Source organism: Pelobates fuscus, chromosome 4, assembly GCF_036172605.1.
Source record: "Pelobates fuscus isolate aPelFus1 chromosome 4, aPelFus1.pri, whole genome shotgun sequence".
Taxonomy (NCBI): domain Eukaryota; kingdom Metazoa; phylum Chordata; class Amphibia; order Anura; family Pelobatidae; genus Pelobates; species Pelobates fuscus.
This window is the reverse complement of record NC_086320.1, coordinates 314,749,062-314,773,262: the sequence shown is the minus strand read 5'-3', so window position 1 is coordinate 314,773,262 and position 24,201 is coordinate 314,749,062. Positions and strand designations below refer to the sequence as shown.

The 24,201-nt window shown below is 43.9% G+C and overlaps 1 protein-coding gene across 1 annotated transcript in view; it reads right to left on the bottom strand.

Annotated features, from left to right (window-relative positions):
• RFTN1 (raftlin, lipid raft linker 1) overlaps positions 1-21,166 on the bottom strand; it is a 359,175-nt gene extending 338,009 nt beyond the window's left edge. The window contains exon 1 of the mRNA XM_063452313.1: positions 20,660-21,166. The gene's annotated coding sequence lies outside the window, so the exon portion shown is untranslated. The remainder of the gene's footprint in view (positions 1-20,659) is intronic.
• Between the last annotated feature and the right edge of the window lie 3,035 nt (positions 21,167-24,201).

Here is a 24,201-nt window from a genome sequence, read left to right as displayed (position 1 = left end):
ATTGTAAAGTGCCGCGGAATATGTTGGGTCTATATTAATATTATTATTATTTTATTATTTATATAGCGCCAGCCAATATAAAAATGCGCTGTACAACGGGTGCTATATAAATAATAATAATTATGACTAAAATATGTTATACATGGCAGCCATATTGTTCTAGCTAAGTGCACAAGGAACGCTGTGAGTTATTCACCGAACCAGAAATTGCAGAATTATTAAATGATTTCCAAATATTAGGCTGAAATAGCTGAATTGAAAAAATATGTTCATCTCAGTAACTCTTCTATGCTTCTCTATAAGTGAGATATTCACTAGTGAGTATGAGTATCTACTAGCGGCAGAGCTGTAACCTCCTGCCTCTGGATTAGTGGTAAGTAAACACTATTAAAGGATCACTATAGGGTCAGGAACACAAACGTATTCCTGACCCTATAGTGCTAAACCCACCATTTAGGTGACCCCCTTAACCCCCTATAAAAGTTTAAAACTCACCTTATTTCCAGTGCCACGCGAGTCACCCTGCGTTGGCTGTGCCTCCTTTGTGACATCATCCAAATGGCAGATTTTTAGCCAATCCAATGCTTTCCCATTGGGAAAGCATTGGATTGGCTAAAATAGGCACGGTGGCGGGGCCAAATGCCGTTTTGGTGAATCAATGCATCTTTATGAGGAAAATTCAGCAGCTCCATGCAGGGGATGCTGAACGGCAGGGCTGCTTACTGTGCAGCCCTGAGCCAGGAAGCACCTCCAGTGGCCATCTAAGGAGTGGCCACTTGGAGGTGTCCCTAGGGGCAATGTAAACACTGTCTTTTTTCTGAAAAGATAGTGTTTACATAAAAATGCCTGAAGGCAATGATTATACTCACCAGAACAACTACATTAAGCTATAGTTGTTGTGGTGACTATAGTGTCCCTTTAAGAGAGAATAGAGTGGGTCAGAAATCTACAGCAACAACACGGCACTTCAGCATTATAAATAAATGCTTTTTTTTTTTTTTATAACCCTAGAGTGTTCCTTTAACCCACTGTGGTTCATCAGCACATTGCTTATTCGTTTGCCCCTCCATACAGCAAAACTCTAATTTGAATACATTTTCAGAAAAGAATTTCCACATCTAAAATGTACTACATTCAACTGATTGTTTTGTTTCTTTTACTATATAATGTATGTGCCAAGTACCAGAATATCAGTCCAAGAGTCTGTCTCCAAAATAAAGGGCTGCCAAATCTGAAAGCCAGTTTGCAGCACCATTGCTTTGAACAGAGATTCTATCCAATAAACAAAACTAAGATGGACTCACCCTGCTTGCAACGTACAATAAATCCTTTGCTGCAGCTAAAGAGCTGCATCTATTAGACGTTGAGAGTTCATCTTTAAAGAAGGAATACAAATATTTATTTCTGGCACTATAGTTCTAATAGCCCTGTTTAGGTCTCTGGTCCCCCTTGTCCACATTAAAAGATGTTTTAATCACCTTTTTTCCAGTGCCACGCAGGCCTTGTTGCGGCTGGTCCCACCTCCTTGGCTGAGATCAAACTTGATGATCTCAGCCAATCCAGTGCTGTCCCATAGGAAAGCTGCACCAATCAGCATCTCCTCATAGAGATTCATTGAATAAGTTATATGGAGAACGTTCAGCTCAGGAAAGCTAACAGAAGCTTCTCCTTAGGAGCCCTCCAGTGCACTCAAGTGTTAGTAGTGGAGACGTGGAGCGAAGTCCTGTGCACCCTAACCTCTGTTACACTAGTGTGAGATTAGTACCACAACGTTCCCAATATGCCATGCAAATGCACAACTGCTGGGCATCAATTATCCCTAATCCTCAGCACACACATGGAAGTTGAAGATTTGTGTGCAGAACACAATAGGAATATTGGAGTTTGCATATATGTTGCGTTATTTCAGCCTGCTGTGCATGATTTCAGCCTCTAAAGCTTATAGAGAATTATTGTTTTTGGGAAACGCTATGTCCCAAGCTGGTGTTAAATCATGGCCCTCTTTAAAAGGGGATCGAAAAAGGTTATAAAACTGACCTGTGAGGTTTTACTGTTCCATATAACTGTCTATCTGTGAGATCTGCTAAGAACTTTAATTGCCCACTATAGTGTAGTTTAGAAAGAGGGTTCCTACTTCAAAAGGTTTAGCCAGGTCAGATGAAGGCAGGAAGTACATTCCTACTATGAGTCAATCTAGTGACAATCAAATTAAAGATCTGAAATATTAAATAAAGGTGAATTAAGTTGGTGTGGGTTTCCCTGGCTTGGAATGTGTATGATTGTCATTCTGGGCTCATGTACTATCCAATGAACCCACGCATGCCAACGTGGGACTATACTACAAATGATTTCATCTACAATCTATGGAAGTTATAAATGTGTCCATGTATGGTGTCCAAACAACCAGAAGCTTATGATCAACAATAATATCAGACAATGATATGTAAAACACAAGCAAAGAGCTTCGGGTGTGGGACTATTTAACCAGAGATTTCTACAGGTAGTGGAGGGCCAGGAGGATATAAGTGCTTTTTTTGTTGTTATTTTTTTTTTTTTCCATTCATTTTACTTATAGCAGCTGCCTGATATAAAAACAGATCAGTAGTATAGTTCTCTGCAGTGCTTCTTAAGGGGAAACAAATGTTGTGATTTAGCAAACTGGCAGAAGATTGTTGGTTTTTATTAATTGTATGTTTTTATTGAGTGTATGCACTGTATATTGTTTATTTTTATATGTCTCTTATGCCTAATTTTGTGTTGTTATATTAAGCACTGCTAGTATTTTTCAGATTGTCAATTCTGATGATCTCAGCCAAGGAGGCAGGCAGGGGGCAGAGCCAAAAGCCACCATGGCCAAACAGTATCTCCTCATAGAGGTGCATTGAATCGTTGCAACTCTATGGGGAAAGTTCAGCATCTCCATGGAGAGGATGGAGACATTGAACGTCGGTGCTGCACTGTCCCAGGAAGCACCACTAGTGGCCATCTGAGGAGTGGCCACTGGAGGTATCCCTAGGCAGCAAATAAATGTTTATATTAAAAGGCCTGCATGGACTGACTATACTCAGCAGAACATCTATATTAAGCTGTAATTGTTCTGGTAACTATAGTGTCCCTCTAAATTAATACAATTAAATAAAAAAAAAACATTCTTAAAAAACCCACAAACCACAAATAATAATACACAACATGCTCTTTTTCATCCAAACTTCTATTAACCAAGCCGGTATTAATGTTGGTTAATAATCTGTCTAAAAGCAAAATAAAAACTTTTAAAATAGGAACTTCAACAGTTGGCTGTGCATATGTCTTCCAGTGAGATATCTGAAAAGCTATTCTAAATCTTTTAATGGTATAATGGGTTATACAAAGGAAATTAAAAACAAAAATAGGATACACGTGTACACTGGTAACATTTAATATGGCTCTAACAGTGCATTCATAGCGGGGGTTTTTTTGTAGTTGTTTTATTTTGTTACTAAGGTGATGAGTGTCATGTTACATGAAATTGTTTTATTATAATGTACTGTTTCTTTAATGTGCATCTTAAGTTTATCTCTTGGGCCACTCCATAGTTTGCATGATGCTTCAGATTCTCCCCTCCCCCTTTCCTGTTCCAGTGTATTCTATGCTGTACATTCAATGTGACTTGTGATATCTCTCCTACCTGTTTGGAAGAATCGTTCTTTTACCTGTTGTAACTTCACATTCTACAGATCATACGACGAATAAACAGCGCCAGATCTTCTTACATGTGAGTTGTGACTGAGTAAACTATCTGGGAAGGTGATTTGGTATGGATAATCTCATCAGGGCAATGAGCGCCATGTGCTCCTGAAAAACACATTCATAGCCTTTGCAGCCGTTCCAGAATAGTAAAAGAACGTATCCAGCAGCTTGTACAGAGATTGCTGTGTCACAGGACAGATCATAGTGAAGTGTAACTGTGTGTATTGTATGAGAAGTCTGCATTCAACCCCAGCACAGCTTGTTACAGCCCCAGCACAGCTTGTTACAGCCCCAGCACAGCTTGTTTCAGCCCCACACAGTATACAGACACTCTTCACTGCTACAGCCAAGCCTGTGTACCTCAGGCCATCATGAGTGGAAAAGGCTCAGAATGTGATGAAACACCACAGCATGCACCACATGGAGAAAGCCAGGATGAGGACCCAGAGCCCAGTGCATTGCCTAAACGCTCTGTGAAACCCACTTGGAAGGTTAAAGAGAACTATGAATCCATGAGAACTGAACTAGCAACCAGTTTGAAGCAGATTTGGGATAAAATCCTCACCCACATTGATGTGATTTCATGTCCCAGTCATAAGGTACTGCAACTAGAGGGCGCCATAAAGCATCTCTGTGCTTCATATGAACTGTACCAGACTACAAGCAATAAATATAAAACTATTCTGCAAAACATTAACACTGAGGAATCATTAGAGCAACTTAACAATGTCCAGCTTCTTAACATGGAAAGAGAAAGCTTTATCCTGCTAACTAAAGCAAAGGCAGAAGCAAAATTAACGCAGCCACAGGACACTGTATCTCACAGATCCGTATCCACCAGACATTCTAAAAGTTCCTCTAGATCCCGAAGTTCAAGGCACTCAACGCTTAGTAAACAGCTTATAAACGCCCGAGCCGAAGCAGAGGCTAGCAAAGTACAGGCCGCATATGCAAAAAAGAGAGCAGACATGGAGGCTGAGGCTGCAGCAATGCAAGCCGAAGCGGCAGCAATGGAAGCTCAGACAGCACGTCAAAGGGCAGCAATTGAAGCTTTAAAGGTACAGAGCAACTACGAGGCAGCTGCAGCAAAACTAAAGATTTTGGAACAAGCTATCGGTGCAGAGGAAAATGCTAGTGAAAGGGTCAGCATCAAGGCAGATATGGAAGATCCTTTCGAACGCACTAAGAACTATGTTCTAAACCACAGCAGCGAGCACTCAATTGCCTCCATTCTTCACGACAACGCAAGGACTTCACCACACCAACAGGCAAAAGCTGTTCCAGCAACTTCCTACATGCAAAACCACCCCAGTACAGCGCCTGACTGTCATGCTGATTCTGCATATGTCACAGAATTGCACACTAATCTGCAAGCAAGTCACCAAGCTCCTGCTAATAGTACCGTTCCAGACTTTAACCCAACAACTCAGCTGAACGCCCTTGCTGCACCATATCTTCCGTCTCTTTACAACAATACCATAAACAACGCAATGCACAACATCCAACCAGCGACCTCCTACGCAGGGCCGGTGCAAGGATTTTTGCCGCCCTAGGCAAAAGTAAAGTTTGCCGCCCCCCCCCCCCCATATGACATCACAATGCCCCATGTTAACTAACGCAAGTGCTGCAGTGCCGCCGTGTTTACATTAAAAGGCCTGCAGGGACAGGCTATAGACACCAGAACCACTACATTAAGCTGCAGTGGTTCTGGGGACTAAAGTGTCCCTTTAATGTGAGGTAAATTAGAGATTAGTGCCACGAATAATATACTAGATTGCCTACTTACAATCAGATGAGGATGGTGATGGGCTCTAGCTGCAGTCTGGCTCCACTCGTCTAGTGTATAACAGGCTCTCTGGAGGCTGTTTGTGTTCTGGGAGAACGGAAAGCAGCTCCATTTTTTTAAAGGCCCTTTACACAGCTCATGGTCTGGGCCCCAGGGTCCACCTTCATGTTCCACCAAATAGTTTGTTCACAGGAGTAGGGGATGTCCTGATATGTGTGTAAGGAATGCATTGTGTGAATCTGTGTTTGTATGTGTAAGGGCTGCAATGTGTGTTTCTGTGTATGTACGGGATGCAGTGTGTGCGTCTGTAAGGGGTGCATTGAGTGTGTGTAAGGAATGCATTGTGTGTTTCTGTGTGTGTAAGGGATGCATTGTATGTAAGGGTTGAATTGCTTGTGTGTGTGTGTCTGTGTGTGTAATGCATTGTGTGTTTTTCTGTGTGCAAGGGGTGCATTGTGTGTGTGTGATGGACGTCGATCTCTCCCTCCTCCCTTGTCACTCTCTTCTCCCCCTCTCCCTCCCTCGTCACTCTCTTCTCTCTCCCCCCTTGTCCCTCTCTTCTCCCCCCCCCTTGTCCCTCTCTTCTCTACCCCCCTTGTCCCTCTCTTCTCTCCCCCCCTTGTCCCTCTCTTCTCTCCCCCCCCTTGTCCCTCTCTTCTCCCCCCTTGTCCCTCTCTTCTCCACCCTCTTGTCCCTCTCTTCTCCACCCTCTTGTCCCTCTCTTCTCCCCCCTCCCTTGTCACTCTCTTCTCCCCTGCGTGTCCCTCTCTTCTCCCCCCTCCCTTGTCACTCTCTTCTCCCCTCCCCACTCTCATTCCCCCTCCTAACCCCGTCAATTCCACTCCCTGTCAATTACTTCCCCCCACCTTGTCAATTTATTTCCCCTCCCTTTCAATTTATTCCCCCACCCTGCCTGTCCATTTATTCCCCCACCCTCCCTGTCCATGTATCCCCCCCTCCCTGTCCACCCTTCCCCTCCCTCCCTGTCCACTTATCCCCCCCCTCCCTGTCCACTTATCCCCCCCCCCTGTCCATTTATTTCCCCCCCCTCCCTGTCCATTTATTCCCCCCTGTCCATTTATTCCCCCCCCCTCCCTGTCCATTTATTCCCCCCCTCCCTGTCCATTTATTCCCCCCCTCCCTGTCCATTTATTCTCCCTGTCCATTTATTCCCCCCCTCCCTGTCCATTTATTTCTCCCCCCTCCCTCTCCATTTATTTCTCCCCCCCTCCCTCTCCATTTATTTCTCCTCCCCCCCACTCTCTCCATTTATTTCTCCTCCCCCTCCCTCTCCATTTATTTCCCCCCCTCCCTCCCTCTCCATTTATTTCTCCCCCTCCCTCTCCATTTATTTCTCCTCCCCCCCACTCTCTCCATTTATTTCCCCCCCCCTCCCTCTCCATTTATTCCCCCCCCCCCTCTCCATTTATTTCCCCCCTCCCTCCTTCTCCATTTATTTCTCTCCCCCCCACTCTCTCTCCATTTATTTCCCCCCCCCTCCCTCTCCATTTATTCCCCCCCTCCCTCTCCATTTGTTTCCCCCCTCCCTCCCTCTCCATTTGTTTCCCCCCTCCCTCCCTCTCCATTTATTTCTCCTCCCCCCCACTCTCTCTCCATTTATTTCCCCCCCCTCCCTCCCTCTCCATTTATTCCCCCCCCTCCCTCTCCATTTATTTCCCCCCCCTCCCTCTCCATTTATTCCCCCCCCCTCCCTCTCCATTTATTTCCCCCCTCCCTCCCTCTCCATTTATTTCCCCCCCCCCCTCCCTCCCTCTCCATTTATTTATCTCCCCTCCCTTTATTCCCCCCCCTCCCTCCCTCTCCATTTATTTCTTTCCCCCCCCCCCCCTTTATTCCCCCCACCCTCCCCTACCTATGTTGTAGCGTGGCCGAGCTCTGTACTGTCCGCGGGTACAGGGAGCATTTGTTTCCTGTACCCGGCCGGACTAAAAGGAAGTGAACACTCAGTGTTCACTTCCTGTTAGTCCGTCCGGGTACAGGAGACAAATGCTCCCTGTACCGGCGGATCATACAGGGCTGGCCACGCTACAGTGAGGGAGTGACAGGAGGGAGCGCTGAGCGCTTCCCTCCTGTCAGCTCCTCTCTTCATGCTGCGCCCGGGCGGTGCGCCCTCATGGACGCACCAGCCCGGGCGAAGCTGCAGCTGCCTGAGGCTCTCTGCAGAGCGCTCGGGCGGCTGCAGCATTAGGGGGGCCGGCGCTCCTGGCGGCGCTCCTGGCGGCGCCCCTTCCTAAGGGGCGCCCTAGGCGGCTGCCTAGTCCGCCTTAATGGTAGCGCCGGCCCTGCTCCTACGTAAAGTCAGAGACAACTGATACAGCAGAGTTTGTAAAGTATATACTTCGAAGAGAGCTCACCAAGTCAGGCCTAGTAAGCTTTGATGACCATCCTGAAAATTACAGAAGCTGGAAAGCTGCCTTCAAAACTACCATAGGTGATCTTGGTATTTCTGCTGCTGAGGAGCTGGATCTGCTGATCAGGTGGCTTGGCCCACAATCTACAGAACGTGTCAAGAGCCTCAGGTCAGTCTACATCGACAATCCAACAGCAGGTCTCACCGCTGCATGGGAACGTCTAGAACAGAGTTATGGTAGTCCTGAAGCCATAGAGAATGCATTGCTTAAACGATTGGAAAATTTCCCAACGATATCCGGTAAGGACAATAAAGAGTTCCAGAGACTCAGTGACCTTCTTCTCGAAGTCCAGCTTGCCAAAACCGACCCTAAACTACCGGGCCTCAGTTACCTGGACACTGCTCGAGGAGTTAACCCTATCATTTACAAGCTTCCGTATAGCCTACGTGAAAAGTGGATCCAAATTGGGTCAAAATACAAACGGGAAAACAAGGTTTCATTTCCCCCTTTCTCCTACTTCTGCGAATTTGTCAGGAACATTGCTGACACCAAGAACGATCCTAGTTTTGCATTTGGTGAGTTCAGTACTCCCTCACTGAAAGGTGACAACCTACAAATCAGCTACAAGAACCGTAGAGGTCCCGTGTCTGTTAAGAAGACAGACATTATTCCCGCTCCCACATCAGCTCCCGCCTCAAACAAGAGCGGCAAGATCGAAAACCCAAACCAATTATGTCCTATCCACAAGAAGCCACATCCCCTCAAAAAATGTATCGGTTTTAGGAAGAAGCCCCTACAAGAACGAAAGGAACTCCTAAAGACCTTTGGGGTATGTTATAGATGCTGTGCTTCCACTGATCACTTTGCCAAGGAATGTAAAATCCCCATCAAGTGCATAGGGTGCGGTTCCGAGGACCATGTTCAAGCTCTCCATCCACTCGAGCCCAACCCTTCACAATCTGCAAACCTTTCTCCCAGACCAAATCACGATGGGAAGAGTACAGATCAGGTGCCTAATTCCACTATGATATTTTCCTCATGCACTGAAGTCTGTGGGGAAGACCACTGTGACAAGTCTTGTGCTAAAATATGCCTAGTGAACGTTCACCACAAGGATCAGCCAGAAAAGACTTTAAAGGTGTATGCTATCTTAGATGATCAAAGCAATCGATCACTTGCCCGACCTGAACTGTTTGATCTATTTTGCATAAGAGGAGAGGTTCACCCTTACACCCTAAGCACATGTAGCGGCACTACAGAGGTCTTTGGAAGAAGGGCACATGGCTTTATTGTGTCCTCTCTAGGAGATAACTTACAATTACCCTTACCTACACTTGTAGAGTGCAACCAGATACCAGCCAACAAAGAAGAAATACCTACACCAGAAGTTGCCTTCTACCACCCTCACCTAAAGTCAATAGCAAGTGAAATCCCACCACTTGACAAAGATGCTAAAATCCTTCTTCTGCTGGGAAGAGATATTCTAAGGGTCCACAAGGTGCACAGGCAGGTCAGCGGACCCCCAGATGCTCCATTTGCCCAGTACCTGGACTTGGGCTGGGTCATCATAGGTAATGTCTGTATAGGCAAAATGAAAAGGCCTACTAACATTTCTTCATTTAAGACAAATATATTGCCGAATGGTCGTAGTACTCACTTTGAGCCATGCCCACATCACTACTGGGTAAAGGAGAAGGTAACTAGCTGCAAGTTGCAACATGGCAACACAAACCTTTCCCGCACAAACGATGACAGTTTTGGCTCTACAGTTTTCAATGCAAGCAGCGAAGACAACATGTTAGCTCCTTCAGTAGAAGGCAAAGAATTCCTTAAAGTAATGGACAACAAGTTCTTTCAGGAAGATTCCAATAATTGGGTAGCACCCCTACCCTTTCGCCTCCCGAGAGAGAAGCTGCCGAACAATCTACATCAAGCCATTAAAAGGTTCTCTCTGCCAAAGCAATGGCATTATATTCCAACTGACCTTAATCCTGCTGATTATGGGACAAGAGCTATATCCCCAGCAGCTCTTCATGGCTGCTTGTGGCTGACGCCTCCAAGATTTCTTCACGAAAACTCCTACTCAATTTCCACAGACGTTGCCTACGAACTGGTACATCCTGATGATGATAAAGAAATCAGGTCTATGAACACAACACTCCATACCTCTATGAGTCCAGAACCAAAACTCAAATCACTTTGTTTTGAACGTTTCTCAACCTGGTCATCAGCTGTTAGGGCTATTGCCTATTTGATTCACGTTGCCCATTGTTTTAAAAGGAGCTTAACATCAGAGTGTCATGGTTGGCATATCTGTACCAACCATCCTACCGCAACGGAAATTGAGTGTACCGAAAAGGTTATCATTCGCTGTGTACAACAAGAAGTGTACATGGAAGAATTCCACAGATTCAAAGGTGGAATACCTTTATCAAAGGATAGTTCACTATTTAATCTAAACCCTGTGGTCGATGACAATCAGTTGCTGCGAGTTGGAGGTCGAATAGAGAAATCTGACCTGTGCAGCAAGGAACAAAACCCTATCATCATACCAGGTCAGCACCACATCGCCACTCTTCTAATCCGGCACTATCATGAACTAACACAACACCAAGGTAGACAATTTACAGAAGGCGCTATCAGGTCAGCCGGCTTGTGGATTGTTGGAATGAAAAGATGTGTTTCTTCCCTGCTTTTCAAATGCGTCAAGTGTCGCAAGTTAAGAGGTAGACACCAACTACAACAAATGGCAAGCCTGCCAGCTGATCGTTTAAGCACAGATCCACCCTTCACCTACGTTGGAGTTTACGTCTTCGGTCAGTGGACCGTGGTAACTCGAAAGACTCGTGGTGGCGCAGCCAACACCAAAAGGTGGGCCGTGTTGTTTACTTGTCTCAGCATACGAGCTGTACATATTGAAGTGATTGAGTCAATGGATTCTTCTTGTTTCATCAACGCTTTACGAAGATTCTTCTCCATCCGAGGACCTGTCAAGCAGCTAAGATCCGACTGTGGTTCCAACTTTGTTGGAGCCTGTAAAGAACTTCAACTAGACAATTTCTTAGCAAACAATGGATGTACTTGGCTGTTTAATGCACCACATTCTTCACATATGGGAGGATCCTGGGAGCGAATGATTGGAATCGCCCAAAGAATTCTCGATTCCACGTTACAGGACCACAAGTCTTCACTATTGACTCATGAGACTTTGAGTACCTTTCTCTCGAAAGTATCCGCCATCATTAATGCAAGGCCTTTAGTACCAGTATCTTCTGATCCCGATTCTCCAGTGATTCTTACCCCAGCCACACTCCTTACTCAGAAGGTTGGGACTCCTGTTGAGATCGACCAGAAGGATACCTACAGGCATCAATGGAAACAGGTGCAACACCTAGCCAACGTGTTTTGGCACCGCTGGAGAAAGAAGTACCTGCATATCCTTCAAAGCCGTTACAAATGGCAAACACCCAAGCCTAACCTCAAAGTAGGCGACCTTGTTCTTCTGAAAGATAGAGAAGTCTGTCGCAATGAGTGGCCTATGGGTCTCGTAACAAGCGTAATGCCCAGCGATGATGGAAAGGTTCGAAAAGGTTGAGATTAAGATTAAGGAGGTTCCACACGGACTTTCTCATGACCATTCTCAGAATTGGTATTTCTCCCAAGCGAGTGACTTATGCAAGAGTACAAGACTGTACGGTTCTATGGCGGGGAGAACGCCATAACTGTTAGCTACGCCACTGTTGAAGCTCCATGGCTATAAACTGTAGACTAACCGACTTTAGCCATCTGTTATTGGACTTCATGTTTTATTGTTTATTTACTGCATACCTTCTCTGTTTTGCAGGTATCTTGTATTTATGGTTTACACACCAGTATTATTTTACAATGTTTTCTTCACTTACAGGTTCAAGTTGGACTTTTAGACATTTGGACTTATCTTTATATATATATATAATAGGCTTTGAAATCTAAAGATTTCAGGCGGGGAGTGTCATGTTACATGATATTGTTTTATTATAATGTACTGTTTCTTTAATGTGCATCTTAAGTTTGTCTCTTGGGCCACTCCATAGTTTGCATGATGCTTCAGATTCTCCCCTCCCCCTTTCCTGTTCCAGTGTATTCTATGCTGTACATCTATATGTGACTTGTGATATCTCTCCTACCTGTTTGGAAGAATCGTTCTTTTACCTGTTGTAACTTCACATTCTACAGATCATACGACGAATAAACAGCGCCAGATCTTCTTACATGTGAGTTGTGACTGAGTAAACTATCTGGGAAGGTGATTTGGTATGGATAATCTCATCAGGGCAATGAGCGCCATGTGCTCCTGAAAAACACATTCATAGCCTTTGCAGCCGTTCCAGAATAATGAGTAGACAACAGAATTTTGAAAAGGTAGGACACAAAATATTCATCTAAGTCGAACACTTCCCCGTCAGACAGTTGTCTCACGGTAAGTAGTCAATGTTTGTTTTATTATAGTTTGACAGCTTACCTAGGTTCTTCTGTGGCACCTACAGCCACAGCCCCTGATTCTGGCTTTCTTCTTTAGATGAGTATGGCTAGCCACTGAGTACAGTCCTGTATTGTCCACGCTTTACTCTGCAGTGACATCCAGCCTCCCTAGCAGAAGAAAACCAGAAGTGATGTACTGGTTACCCAGGTAAGTTGTCAAACTGTACTAAAACGTTTTGTCTACTCACTGTGGTGTAGGGTCGCACCACCCTTGCCACCAGTCCGCTGTTGTGTAGATGGGGGCTGGAGTGTTCTTACAAGCGTTTGAATGTTTTACTCTTTGTCTCAATATAGCATATATTTCTGAGAGTCTAACATTCTTACATTTGCAAGCGTTTAAATTGATTGGTTTAAGCTTCAATATAAATCCTTATGTCATTGTAACCTCTTGGACTAGGTTATTTTGGCCTTAAATGGATGCTCTAGGCATCAAAAGGACTTACTAAGCCCTCAGTGAATACTTTTCTAACAACCTACTTCGTACCCCTACTTTTACCCTTTGTGTCACTATACCCCACTCCCTCTAGCATGTAAGCTCATTGAGCAGGGCCCTCCACCTCTCTGTTCCTGTACCTCCAGTTGTCTGGTTACAATTACATGTCTGTTAGTCCACCCATTGTACAGCGCTACGGAATCTTATGGCGCTAGATAAATAATAAAACAACAATAATAATAATAATAATGAAGCAGTTTTAGTGTAAAGTTCATGCCCCTGCAGTTTCATTCAATTCTATACCATTTAGGAGTTAAATCACTTTTGTTTCTGTTTATGCAGCCCTAGCTACACCTCCCCTTGCTGTGACTGAATAAAAAATGGCTTCATTTTTAATCAGAAGTTATCTTGTTTTAGACGTTTTATCTCCTGCTCTATAAATTGATCTTTAATCACATATTCCTGCAGGGTCTAGATGGCTATTTAAAGAGCAGGAGATTTAAAAAAATAAACTCTAAATTAAACAGAATGTGCAATAAAGTTAATTTGAATTATACAAGTCTTGTTCCAAATCACTCACAGTTTAAAAAACAAAACAAAACGAAAAGACAGTGTAATTCAAAGCACACACAGCAAGTAAATATTTTCTTCTATTTATGATTCACTTCACTAAACACTATTTGTTTAGTTGGGTGTCACAGGAAGCAAACACACATTTAATTAAAAAAAATAAGAAAACTTTCATGCATTTCATTATGCATTTGTTCACTGGGGGTTAATCTAAAAACAACTTTCAAAACATGCAGTCCCCTTGTCAGTTGCATTTGTAAAGGCTCCCCTTCAAACCCTGCCAATACTGTATGTGGCTGTCCAATCACAGACTTACCAATGCAGCTCAATTGAGAAGTCTTTGCAAGGCAGGTGTTCTGTGCATTACTACCTCTTGAGTTTAGGTCCACTGGGCTAACCAAACCAGGAAGTACCATGACTTGTTGTCTGATTGAAAGCACAAGGGGGTGTAACCACGTAAATTTGTAAAAAGTTCAATTTCTATTGAAATCTGTACTTTTTGCAAAATTAAAAAAGAGGGCACACTCTCCACACAGAAAGCTTTTCAGCAAGCTTAAGTGCTTTAGGGGACTGGAGTGTCCATTTATTTTTTTTATGAACGCTTTACATTTGCTAGGATATCTGTCAGCATATTTATAGATTTCATTTGAAACTCTGTAAAGTTTCATGTTAGACAAAACATGCTTCTTTGACCAGTGGTTACTGCCACCCAAAATTTTAGGGCACCACATCTATTGTCATGCTCAGACAGCCAGAAGGGAAATGACGATCACAAAAAACTAAGATGCAATGGTTTGGAAATTACTGTTCTTTTGCCTGTTTGACAGGGAGAGTGCCACAGAGCTAATGCAGTGTGGTTAATCAAATGCTGTAAAATGGACTGTTGGTTCACTCAATGGTGCCTTTGCTCTGTAGGGATTTAAACAACAGCAATCCAATGTTTAAGCACATTTGCAGTTTCAAAGGATGAGTGTCAGGTGACAAGAGTGTGTTGGGTCTGTAAGTAATCACGCTGCAGCATTTGGCACAATCTCCTACGATTTAATATTTTTTGTGGAAAGGCCGTACATAGGGCATGGACATGCCCCAGACCCGATGACACAAAGTCACGTACTCAAGTAGGTGGAACATCTGAAAGACTCAAATATTTAAGCCTAGCTCAGTTTCTTGCCTGCCACTCAATGCCCTGATTGCACATGCATACTCATAGGCCCCATGCAAGGAATAACTGGAAATTAAAAGATTGGTATTGTATGACCTGCTGTGCCATGGCAGCATACATATGGTGCATATGCAAATTGACAATAAAAAATAAATAAATAAAAAGGAAACAAATAAATAAAAAATAACAAAATTAGTAATGAACTTTCACTTGGCTGTAAGTTCTGATTTACATGTTACTTATTTAATGATTAGGTATTAAATACGTGAGCTCTGTGTTATTTTTTAACAATGTATGGCAGTTTAACATTCAGTATTTGTGCTTATATTTGATGCCTCTTGTGATCTAAATATAATACTTCCTATTATGTACCTAAAGCCTCTTAGGGTAGCTTACAGAAAGAAATGGGAGGAGGGGCAAGCGAGTACCCTTATTTAGCATAACAGTGAAATCACAGGTTGATGTATGACAAAAATATGCAGAAAATGACTAAATTATTAAAATACAGTCAACATATGAACAAATTGAATGTCTATTGATTTGTTTTTTGTTTTTTTTTTAGAAATATCTCTATTTTACGCTCCACAATTTAAATGATCCAATCCAATGTTGTTCTTATTGACTGAATGTATTTCCTTTTTAAGTGCAGTTTCCTTCCTTTTTACATACGTCAGTTACAATTTATGTTTATTTTTGAATGTTGTAGTAGTTTTACACGTAGGATTTTAAATAGTTACATTAAAAATTATTTCTCTGCGGGGGGTGGGGCCTGGTAGCAAACATGGCCGGTAGCACGCTCTAGGAGCTCCAGCTAAGACAGGCACAAGAAAGCCATGATCGAGTGACCCACAAGCACCAACGGCAAACGGTGACCAGAAACCAGCACAGCACGACGAGAGCAACTGAATGGTACCGGCCCGGCACCGGTGCGCCGCAGATAAACCCAATCCAGCCATGCGGCCTAAACCTGGGCGAAGTCTGGGACCCGGGGGAGATGGCCGACCTCCCGGCACTGGACGGGCTCCCAGGCATGGGCACACTGCAGCCCTGCTACCCCCCCCTCTGGACCGGCGGGGGATATCCCGGTCCTCGCAGGGGTCGAATAGCCCCATGAAGCAAACTACCCAAGCGACACAAGCCCTGCCCGCAAGGGACCACCAGGGCCAAGCTAAAATGGCGGCGCAGAAGCAGCGCAGAACGAGGCGCAAGATGCACAAGCCACCCAAACACATAATAGTGTTCTTTGAACAGCTTTGCGTGTACCTTTGGGCGAAGTGTAAGGCCAAGAGACAGCCCTTCCAACAAGCGGTGAAAGCGGCGAAGTGGATCCGCTCGGCGGTTCGGCGCTGCCTGGGGGGATATCCCCCACGTGGCCCCAGTACAGCCTCCCGACAGCTACGAAGACTCGGAGCAGATGGCGACACAGGTACCCGCAAGCGACCACACACAAGCGAGTCCTCCATGAAAGCGGCATCTAACAAGGCATCATCGAGCCTCCTTCCCAGCACCCGGCACAGCACGACCCAACTCCCTGCGGACACAGCCACAAAGCAAGGATCGGAGCGGCAGTATACACCTCGGAGTGGAACTGGAGCTGGCCCCTATTACAGAGAGACTATGCTCAGGGGATCTGATGATGGCCACCACGCCAGCAATGCCCTCCACGCTTCAGGCGTTGGATGAACATTCAGGACTTACCTACAGTAATCGTGAGTTCCATGTTGCGCAGTGGATGGAACCATGAGATGCTATACCTCACACATGTCATAGCAGTTAAACCCCTACTGTTTGAATACTCCCACTGGCTCATTTTTAATTTTGCCTTTACTTTTAATTTGGCCTCTACGTTACCCTGCTATAAATGCTGCCGTAATGACAGAAGGTGCTCAGGGGCATCCACATCTTGTCCTCTAACGAGGTATTATAACATAGGCAACCAACCCTATGAAAGTCACGGTCCCTAAGCTTTACGGCGTGGCCATCTTAGGTTGTGGTACGACACAAGCACGCTCGCATTGCAGCCAGCCCTATCTACTAATCGATTGCTTGTAACTACAACCCTTGCTGTTGCAACTAGCATGTAGTTATATCTTGTCCTAATCAGCATGCATACATTCATTTTGTTTTATTTAATTTCTATACACCACCAGTTACTTAGCCTGACCAAATCTTAGGATTGATACTCCTGGTGAATACCATATCATTACTCGTATATAATGTTGTAATAAGCTCACCTAAATACTCGTTTTTGACCTACTTAGACAAGGTGACTCGGAAATGTTAACTCATTATCTGCTTTATCGACTAAGCCTGATTTACTATGTTTAGGTTCAGTTGTACCAAGTTTTAATAAGGCTTTAGTACTGCTTAGTTAACATTGATGCACTACAGCTCCAGACTACAGTAACTCCTAAGCGTAGCCTGCTTAGACCGGGCCTGACGCATGACAGGCTTGGTTTAATCTATATTCATGTGCGTGTCTATCTAAGCGATATAACCTTAAAATTGTGCATGTTCCTACAAAAGTCAAACTACTATAAAACTATACAATTGTGCCTACATACTTCAAAAGACAAACAAAAGAAAAATGTGCAAGTAGTCTAGCATGTTACATTCGACTTTAAAAATTTGCGAGCTGCCTAGCATATCATATTCTACTTTTAAAAGGTGCAAATTATCTAGCATGTTCCATCCTATTTTTATTTTTTTATTTTTTTTAACGACAAAGAAAAGTTGTCTAGCGTGATATACTCTACCATAAAAGCGGGCACGTTGCCCAGCATGTTTTCTTCTACTTTAAAATGCATAGGGTATCTAGCAAATTATCTCCTACTTTTAACTACCTAAACTATCTCTAAATATAAAAATTGTGCTTGATTTTGCATGTACCTATATGTTTCAAATGTCTTTTATGCGTTGGAGGAATGCCTTTGGGGTACCTCGCAACAACCTGTTATCAGCTTATGCCCTACAAAAATAAGGAATTTAAAAAATATATAAATATTTCTCTGCAAGAAACGCATATAATGCTGATTTTGAAATAAATTACATGACGAGGGACTTTATTCACCTGATTGGGAAAAATCATAGAATGGAGTTTGTAATCAATTTGAAGTCTACCAATTTGAACACTAAATTAGTTCTTGTGAAGTGATATACGACTTGCAAAATTACGATAAAAAAAAAACATTAAAAGTCTCTGGAAGCTGTGCTTGGTGCAATATATTCTTTAAATTAATCTATATTACTATATCTAGCAAACCAGCTCTCACTGTCTCAGCTAAATGTTTAGGCACAACACCCTTTGATGAGTTTAAATGGATCTCTATAGAACTGTAGGAATTGAATATATATTTTTTTAATGATAAAATAAGTATTCATGTAAACATCGTTATATTTTTCCACTCTGAATTAGTTGTAGTTTAATTCATTTATTCAGGAAATTTTTAAGAATTAACATCTTCCTAAATATAGTTTCTATAGTTTCCCATTGAACTTCAATACCGAAAACAAAAAACAAAAAAGCAAAGAAAAAACTCTAACAAAAAACAGGTATCGTACCTCCCCCCCCTACTCCACACTGACAATCACCTGGTACAGAAACATATCCCTCAATTGGTTCTTCAGTTACTAATTCTGCCTCCATTGTACATCAGCCAACCAAGCACAATTTGATTTGGTCTAACTTCATGTCTTAAATAAATGGTACGCTTGATTGTAAATATATATTTTTAGGTGAAGTCTCAGTACTGAACATGTTAATGAAAACTTTTTTTTTTTTTTTAAATGTATTCTACAGTGTTATTTAGTTACACAAACGAAAAAAAATAATCTTTGCAATTTTAAATAAAAAAAAAATATAATACATAATATATCAAGGCATATGCAAATCTTGGTATTTGACACTTTTCACAACAATTTTGTATGATAATGTCTGAAAATATGCAAGTAATGGTATTTCATACCCTTCTGAACAATGTTATCTGATCACATACAGGCCTGGAGAAGATTCTATACTAAATCTATATACACAAGTGATTTTCTTCTAATATTTTGTGATATACTCCAACTAAAATACGCCTATTTAAATAACAAAACCAAACCTGATCTACCCACAGTTATTCTGGTCTATGTTTAATTATCTTAAAGATAAGTAAAAAAAAAGATTTGGAAAAATATTCACAAATTCTATACAGACTATCAATGCATATTTGTTCTGCAGGTAAATACCACACAGAGGAAAAGGAAATACCCACATATGCTATGCAGCCTCAGACAGAACTTCTGAGATTGTAAAAAAAAAGGTCTCCTTATATAAATATAACATAAACCACTCCCAGTATAGTATTGTGTTGTGTGACTTACACAGCATGCAAGAGGGGTAAGGGAAACTTGGGAGATTCCTGCTGTTGTGTGGCCTGGAAATCTCATCTTGATTGCCTAAGAGTGATAGGATGTGCATTCCCCAGCAGCCGGAGGACCAGGAGCTGTCTATCTATATACCTAGAGTGATATCAGGCTGCATATACAACATTCTCAGGCGGATGTTTGTCAGAAACCTTACAGAGTTTAGTATACAAATTGCAGGATTTAATTAAAGTCAAAGTTACTCATGAGATAAAAATATAGGAATCACAGAGAGCAGACAAGTTGGGGGCCACACTACCTTGGTATTTTCTGGAGAGCACACCCAATTGGTACACATTATCACTGTAGAGTAATAAGAGACTTTCCCAATGTTTACTATGATTTATAGGATGTATAATGTCACAACACGTGCTGGAAGATGCTATAAAAGGATAAACTGAGAATCTAGTCACTTTCATTACTGATTAAGGTTTGTAGAATGCCCAGATTGTTACTAAATAACGTATATCCCAACTCCGCCCAATAGCTGTGCCTCCAGTCTGCACATTCCCCCATACCCCAGCCCACAGCACCCCCTACTCAAGTCGGTATCCACGGTGATCAAGATGTTTGGCTGTCATAAAATAATGAAGACACAGCGGCTGGCTGCTAGGGAAAAGTTGATAATGAAGTGTCTGTGCCCAGCTGCTCCATGTGCAGCTCCCAGTCGTGCTTTTACAATTTGGATTAGAAATGAAAAAAAAAAAAATCACCTTTCAGCCAATACCTCAACAGGATCCGACTAATCAACAAGATCACCCTTTATTTAATCTGGGGAGCTCTGAAGAAGGAGCAAAACTGTTCACAGCACATTGGGGACACTAGCCAACCAAGTCACAGATACTCCAGCTGGTGTGAACTACCTGTCCCATCATGCTCAGCCTGCCCTAGCAGCTGGTGTGGAGTACTAATACTAAGATGCTCAAACAGGGTTTGAAGTGTATGAGCATCATGGCACATCTGGAAAGGATATCTGAGCTTCATGACACAGATAGTCCATATCAGCTGGAAAGGCTGGCTAAGCATCATGACACAGGTAGTCCACATCAGCTGGAAAGGCTGGCTGAGCATCATGGCACAGACAGTCCACATCTGCTGGAAAGGCTGGCTGAGCATCATTGCACACACAGTCCATATCAACTGGAAAGGCAGGCTGAGTATCATGACACAGACAGTCCATAACAACTGGAAAGGCTGGCTGAGCATCATGACACAGACAGTCCATTTCAACTGGAAAGGCAGGCTGAGCATCATGACACAGACAGTCCACATCAGCTGGAAAGGCTGGCTGAGCATCATGACACAGTTAGTCCATTTCAACTGGAAAGGCTGGCTGAGCAACATGACACAGACAGTCCATTTCAACTGGAAAGGCTGGCTGAGCATCATGACACAGACAGCCCAAATCAGCTGGAACGGCTGGCTGAGCATCATGACACAGACAGTCCACATCAGCTGGAAAGGCTGGCTGAGCATCATGATACAGGTAGTCCACAACAGCGGGGGCACCAATTGGGTCTCACCACCAGCATTCCAAAATCGAATCCGGGGAATCTGTGCAATTCACGGACACATTATAGCAACACACAGGAGCCCCCAAAGCCCAGCCGTGTGCCCCTCTGGCAGAATGCCCCTCTATATCGCCTGCAGATACCCCGGTACAATCCAGCCTTAATTACCTGAAGGTGACAGTCCTCTCCCGGCGAGCTCGGTGGAACAAGATGTGAACACACTCAGCAACAGCTGGCGGACACTCTCATAGCAGGCAGGAGACACCGGGAAAGTTTTGGAGGTTAGTGGAGGTCTGAGGGTTCCGAGAATGGAGGTGATAATAACTGAAACTAAGAGGTGTCAGTCTTGCCCCAGGGGAAGGTGACAAGCGCCAGCTCTTATCTAGCACTCTGCTCTGTGTGGACTTCCTCCAGCTCTGAAGTCATGGGCAAAATATGTTGCTTTGCATGTTCAGTTCAACCACATCCTCTGGCTTGTCTGCTGCTGTGTGTGTTCTTCTGGGCTTTTTAACTCCAATGAATGGAAGAAACGGCCCTGGTAGAGAATTCCTCCAAATCAACTGAATCCAGATCAAAAAACAGAGAGAGAGGAAGAAGGGTGCCAAGTTAAAGCAGCTGAGAGCTGGCTGGGTGAAGAACCCGTCTAATGTGCTCCACACTCTGCTTCTCCCAAAGGCTGCCTCCCCTCTCTTACAGGAAATCCTCATCTCACAACCTCTGGCGCCCCCTCCCTCTCCAAAACCTTATCTTCACTCAGCCCAGGAGCTTCACTCTCTGTGTACATTCACTGCTCATCCTGTATCACTGCTGAATACCTGGGCTTCATTTTACTTTCTTCTGTTTATCACACAGATACATAAACATTGGAAACAGCTAAACCAATCAACGCATTCACAGGGCCATTCGATAAACTGCGTACTGCAGCGCATTTACATTTGAATTGCAAATTTCAAGCAGACAGGATTATTCACTAAACGCCAAATAGTAAAGCGAATAAAAATATGAAAATCAAAATTTAGCTCATCTAAAATAAAAATAAATGTCATTTTTTTTGTTTGTGCCAATTTCGCTATAAATACAGCATTGTTATTCGTGTTTCAATTCTGATTTTAATTCTGTATAATTCCCAGATTTTACTAGTAACATGACGTAAAGTCATGATTTTATTAAAGACACGGAGGCGAGTATTATGCATATCTCTTTCTTTATTTCCTCAGCAGCAAAGATAGAGGAATATAAATATTATCAAAAAATGAAAGAAAAAACTGTACAGGCATAACAGGTAGCCAATCACATAACAGAGGAAGTAGCTATATAAGTCCTGTGTCTCCCACAATCCCCCTCTTTCTTGCGAAACCGAAGACCAGGTAAGAGAAACGATGTCCCACTTGATCCAAACAGGAAACGGGAAACAGAACGATAACTTCAAGCTAAAAAAGATAGAGAAATATGGTAATTTCCAAACCCAAAACTGTAGACTTACCAAACATAACCGTGAGGGATCTACATGAAACAGGATTCTGAAATAGAAAAAATATATAAGATTAGAAACCAATATAAAACTGTCAAATCATCTAAGCATGATAAAAATTACACGATACAAAAACATGAACTCAATACAGACCTAATTGACAACATACCTGTATAGCATCGAAGCATCTCTAATCCCAAATCCACACCGGGAGGGTGGGAGGGAATAATACTCGCCTCCGTGTCTTTAATAAAATCATGACTTTACGTCATGTTACTAGTAAAATCTGGGAATTTTATTAAAGACACGGAGGCTCCTATTATGCAAGTTCAAAGCTGTGCTATCACTTGAGATGCGACGTGTTCAATTGGTCTGAAATAGAAGTCTCTGAAGGTCGATTCTCGGGACCAGTCGGCTGCGCGCATGATGTCTTCCAGACGGCAACCAATTGTGGATGCCTTCGAAGCCATAGCACCTCGTACAGAATGAGGCGTAAAGACAGACGTGTCTATACCCGCGAGGGATAAAAGCCAACGAATCCAACGCGCTAGCGTCGGTGTCGATACTGGGCGATGAGGAGCCTTAAACGAAATGAATAGGGGATGGCGGTCAGATGAACGCAACGGTCGCGTAGCCTCTAGATAGGCCTTCAAACAATCCACCGGACAGAGTGCCGGACATAACGAGAATCTAGGATATACGAAGGATTTGGACGCCGACTTAGTTCTCCTAGATATGTTGAAAGTAACGCCTTCAGGAGTAAACACAAAGGCACCCCAATCAAGAGCCCTAACATCGGAGACTCTCTTACAAGAGACCAGGCAAAACAGCATAACCATCTTGGAGGATAGTTGTTTAAGAGTCAAGTCCTGGTTAGGGTACCACTCCGACAGAAACCGCAACATAATGTTGACGTCCCAAAATGCCGAAAACCGCGACCTAGGCGGACGGACGAAGCGAATACCCTTGAGAAGACGGCATACAAAAGGATGTTTGCCGACGGGTAAACCTTCCAAACCTCCGTGACCGGCAGATATGGCCGATCGAAAAACATTGATAGTCCTGTACGCCTTGCCTGAGTCGAACAGGGCTGTGAGAAACCCCAGGATCAAATGGAGAGGGGCAGATACGGGATCCACTGCCCGTTCCACGCACCAATCAGACCAAGACTTCCATGCAGCTCGGTAAGCTGACCGCGTGCCCGGAGCCCAGGCGTTATCGAGGAGCAAGAGAGTTGACTGTGGAACGTCAGGGACAAGCCAGCGTCCCCTGAAAGGAACCATGCTACTAGGGGCAACTGGTGCTGGAGCACCAATTCGTGCGAGTTCCCATCCGGATCCAGAAGGAGGTTCTGGAAGTTCGGCAACAGACGAGGGAAGTCTATGGACAACTCCATCAAACGAGGGAACCACGGACGGGATCTCCACAGAGGGGTGATCAGAGCTAGACAACAGTCGTGACGAACCAGCTTCGAGATCGTACGAGCGATCATGTTGAATGGAGGAAAGGCATACAGGTGGCCCGGAGGCCATTCTTGAAGAAAGGCATCCGTCGCCACAGCCGCCGGGTCCGGTCTCCAACTGTAGAACTTCGGCAACTGAGTGTTCAGTCGAGAAGCGAACAGGTCCATCTCGAACCGTCCCCACAGCCTGGTTAGGCCTTGGAAGACCGAGGCGTGCAATCGCCAGTCTCCCGAGTCTCTCAAATGTCTGGAGTTCCAATCCGCACCGGAATTGTCCAGACCCGGAATATGTTCCGCCGTCACCGAAACGTTGTTGAGAAGGCAGAATTGCCAAAAGTCCTTCGCCAGTAGAGCCAACATCCAGGACTTGGTGCCTCCCAGGTGATTTATGTATCGGACCGCCGATACGTTGTCCAACTTGAGGAGAACACAACAGTTCGCCTTTCCAGGGGCAAGGCTGCGAATCGCAAAGGCTCCTGCCAGAAGTTCTAGGCAGTTGATGTGTAACGACTTCTCTGCGTCGGACCATCTGCCCCCCGTGGAAATGTCGCCACAACGAGCCCCCCAGCCATGCAAGCTGGCATCTGATTCTATGATCACGTCCGGAACGGAACCGAAAATCGCCCTTCCGTTCCAGGCTTCCATGTGTGCCAACCACCATACCAGCTCGTCTCTGGATTCCTTGTCCAGACAAATTCGGGATTCGTACGATCGACCCGAACGTAGGTGTGACCCCTTGAGCCGCTGGAGAGCCCTGTAATGCAGAGGGCCTGGGAA